The sequence below is a fragment of the Nicotiana tabacum genome, chromosome 6 (assembly GCF_000715075.1).
Source record: "Nicotiana tabacum cultivar K326 chromosome 6, ASM71507v2, whole genome shotgun sequence".
Lineage (NCBI taxonomy): Eukaryota > Viridiplantae > Streptophyta > Magnoliopsida > Solanales > Solanaceae > Nicotiana > Nicotiana tabacum.
The window spans coordinates 112,226,646-112,231,077 of record NC_134085.1 but is presented as its reverse complement, the minus strand read 5'-3'; the positions used below and the strand labels follow the sequence as shown (position 1 = coordinate 112,231,077).

Below are 4,432 nucleotides of genomic sequence, written 5' to 3'. Positions count from 1 at the left end.
GGGTGATAAATTCCTCCTTATTACCTTTGTTACTATTATCTACATTTATTACATGCTTTTATTACGACATTCATTGACAATCATTGAACATTTATAGTTGGTATACAACATTTTCGGATTCAGCCCTACATCATTAATACATCTAAACGTTAGATCTAGCGGTTATTATATTTAACTAGGATTCATCCTCTATTTTCTCTGTAGACATGTGATTTTTGACCCTCCCCAAGATTTTTTATATTTTAGCGCATAAATATTTAATTTAGGCATAATATAGATATTTTAAGTAATTTTGACTCTTTTACTTTATTTTATTATAAGAAAACAAAAATTACAAAAAAAATAGGTTCATTAATGTTTTGCAGTCATTTTTAATCTTAAAAAAAAATACAAAAAATAGTATCGCATTTTTATTTTAATATGATATATGAAAATACCAAAAATAGATTTGTTTTAATGGTTAGTTTTATTTTAATAATTATTTGAATAGTAGGATTAATTAATAAATGGGCCCGTATTTTTAATCTCGTTCACAGAGAAAGAATAGAACTTGGGCTCAAGCAACTCATTTTAGGCCTAATTTTGGACCTAGCCCACAATTTCCAAGTCCATAATTCCTAGGCCCATACCCCTTATCCTAAAACCCTACCAAAAACCTAGACTATACAAATAAAAAAGGAAAAAGAAATGAAAAGTGGTGCGAGGCTGAAAAAGAAAAGAACCAAAAAACTGCGCATGATACAAAAAACGGAACGAAGGAAAAAGTTGAGGAATGAGCAACTGAATAGACCTGGACCCCCCCTGCGTTGTCTTCTTAGAGCAGACCCCCCCCCTCCGTTTTGATTTCTTTGAACAGCCATGAACAAAAAACCAAACCATACCCCACCCCCCTGACCTCATCGTCTTCACATGACCCTTTACCAAACTCACCCAAAAACTATCCCCTTCTCCTCCACAACGACGATCCTCCATAGCAGCTCACACCATCACACACACATAACCGAAAAATAGAGGAGGATCTTTGAAAATAGTGAAGAGAACGAGACAAGCTTAAACTATGGAGTCAAGCAGAGGTTATTGAAATCGCCGCTGTCTGGAGTGGTTTCGAGTGCGATTTCGAGTCGAGTTTCGCGATTCCGGGTTTGAATTGTTGCTATTTTCTCGACTGGATGTTGGATTTGAAGCCTTGTATATGTTTGGTTGTTCGAATATTCAAAGTAATCTAATCATCGAGGTTTGAGGAGTGGTCGATGTCGTCGTCCCATTTTCTTGTTACCGTATATTGGTTCCGGTATAGTTTCTTGTTGTTGTCCATTTCCCCGGTCAAAGTCAGGTTGCAGAACGTTGATCGTTGGATGCTGAAGCAAGTTAAAAACCTTCAAAACCTTGTAGAGATATCATGATTAAGGGAAAATTTGGAGAACAGTAGCAAATCATTTTTAAATTTGAAGAAGGAGGAAAATGTTTTTTGTTTTGTTTTGGTTCTTTTTTGGGATTTTCGAACTTTCTGTTTCTTATTTAGTTCTTAGTTTAAATATAACAATTAGTACTATGAGATTTTAAAATAAAAAAAAACACAAAAAAAACACATTGGGTTTCTTCTGTTAAATTTGATTTCGACGATGGAGTTGGTTTGAAATATTTGATTCAGAGTTCCGTTTGAAGGTTGAATCTGTGGATGAAGATATTTCTGCTTCATCATTTGGTTCTGATTTTTGGTTATTCGAGTATGGGAACGGAGTTTAGCCGAGGTTGATTCGAGTTCATTGCCGGTTTTAGATTTTTGGTGCCGATTTGGGTTCCCGTCTGCGATTCGTTACATCTCGAGTTCAAAGTAGTGAAACAATCAATTTCCCGGCTATATTGAGGTTCAGCTCTTTCATCCTCTACTCATTTTATGCAAGCTCTTATTAATTATTTATTTGGTGATGTGATCCTGTTGTTTATGTAATTATTCTCCGTAGTTTTGAATTTGCTTGCTCGGTTATATATTCGTGTTTACTCGAATTGGTTATAGCTGAACGTGATTTTGTCACAGTATAGAAATTGGATTGTTGAACTATGTCAATTAGATTAAAGGGGCTCGGGTGTGTATTTCATGTGACCCTGCCATAATTTTGGATAATAATAATGAAATAAGCATGTTAAAATCCGGGGTGCATTTCATGTGACCCGGTTCTAATTTCCAACAAGGTTAAATAGAGCGTGTAGTGAACCACGGGTGCATTTCATGTGGTGTGGCTTGCGATATATTTTAAATGACCTTGAATTAATTCTTTATATAAGTTAAAAGCGGTTAATAGGTTAAATTTGCACATAGGTTCAAAATGTTCTAAAATCAGATAATTAAGCTGATTATAACAGTTGAGCGACCGTGCTAGAACCACGGAACTCGGGAATGCCTAACACCTTCTCCCAGGTTAACAGAATTCCTTACTCGGATTTCTGGTTCGCGGACTGTTAAACAAAGTCAAACTTTTCCTCGATTCGGGATTAAAACCGGTGACTTGGGACACCATAAAACTCCCAAGTGGCGACTCTGAATCTTTTAACAATAAATCCCATTTCAATTGTCCTTTAATTTGAAAAACTTCCTTTATTCATACCCTTCCGGGGTGTAATGAAAAAGGAGGTGTGACAGCTCTGGCGACTCTACTGGGGATCGAACCCAGAATCTCTGGTTCAGGGTTCATTAATTCGAGCTTAGAATAATTGTTATAGTTGGCTTTATCCATTATCTGAATTTGTTACATGATTTGGGCCTAATGTGCTAATTGATTGCTTTTACCGCTTTGATATTCCGTGAACTGTATATAAATTGTTGCGAAATCCCTCTTCTCTCTGAGTCTTCTAAATCATGAAGAAGTGTGCACTTCGTGTGACTTCTTTTCCGTTAGAGTCATATTCCAAATTTAGAACGAGGTTCGGACAAGTTGCAAAGCCGGTGAAGTTTCTGTATTCCCGGTACGCTGCCCCCCCTCGGCTCGAGCTGTCCTCTTGGGTAAGCCAGGTCTAGAACATTAAACCCAGGTTTTGAACCTAGAATAACTTAGCCTCATGCCGGATCCCTAGTAGGCACATTTGTTTGCATCATGTGCATTTGACTTTGGGGACTCAACACATGGGTTGGGTCCGTCTAGGACAAGTATACCCCAAAAACAAAAGACCATCCTGATGCATCTTATGTGCTACATGTTGCATTTATTCAAGGGTAGAAGGGTCATTTGGCGAACCAATGATAGCTGAGGGTAAATGAAGAAATGAAAAAACAACAATGAAAAAAGAAAGAAAAAAGAAGAAAAGAAAAAGAGAGGGGTTGAAGTGTGAGGATGAAGCGAGTAGGACCCAATTATATTTTTGTTTCATTTTATTAAGAAAAAGAGCATGGAAGTTTCAAAAGATTTTGCACCTTTTATCATTTTTCAAAAATCAAAAGAAAAATCGAAAAAAGAAAAGAAAATCCAAAAAGATTTTATATGTTTCATCATTTTTCGGAAAAAAAAAGAAAAAATGTGTTTTCTATATGTCAGTTATTGTTTTTTATTTATTATTCTCGCCCGTATCCAATCTGCCCGAACTACGCATACCTGATTCTCGTCTTTCGGGGTGTGATACGTAGGCAACGCACATAGGGTCCAATCTTCCTAGTAAATCTTAGGTTCTTGGTTTTGCGGGGTCTTAGCCAAATTTTGCACTTCTAGCCACCTTTTGGCCAAATAAGCCATTTTGCAAAAATAACCGCAACCATGTCTTGCATGTGTCTAGTAGGGATTATTATTGTCTCACATAGTGTTGGTTTAAGTTTTCTTGTACAGGTGTGGATTTACTTACTGGAGTTTGGGCATGACAGATACCCCATTATCATTGCATTCAGAAATTGCTCGAGGATTCATTTTATATTTTTGAGTCAATTGTTCATGTTTTACTTTCTAGTCATGTATAGTAGTATTCGGTCTTTTCGGTGATGTTAGAGTTTGTAATAGTCTAGTTAAGTTTGCCTAGTCTTTTGTTATTGTATTATTTATTTGGTATTTGGAAATGTGTTACAAGTCAAAAAAAAAAAAGAAATTTTGCGTTTTTATATATTCGTTATAAGTTTTCTTTAGAATACTAATTCTATAAATGAAATTTTTTTTTCCTTCGAGGTTATTTTTCCTTTAGGCAATTAATAATAAAAATTGCTTTTATATTTCCTTTAGTATAAGAAAAAGAAAATAACATACTTTATCTTTGGTTTATTTTCAGAGTTTCTCTTTTAGGCAATCAAAAGGGAAATCAAAAAATATTTTTTTTTATCTTTTTCATGGCTTGTTTCAGAATCTTGCGCTAGGATATCAATTGAAAATTCAAAATATTTTTCTGTGGTTTATTCTTTAGATTTTCTTCATAAAAATGATGATTAAAAAAGGGATTTTACTCTTCTAGGGTTTTC

The 4,432-nt window shown here is 35.2% G+C and overlaps 1 long non-coding RNA gene across 1 annotated transcript; it reads left to right on the top strand.

Moving 5' to 3' along the window:
* Positions 1-870: 870 nt before the first annotated feature.
* Positions 871-4,031, top strand: LOC107784509 (uncharacterized). The gene is made up of 2 exons (XR_001647696.2): positions 871-1,868; positions 3,803-4,031. It is a non-coding gene; the product is annotated as an uncharacterized LOC107784509 (long non-coding RNA).
* The last annotated feature ends 401 nt before the right edge of the window (positions 4,032-4,432 follow it).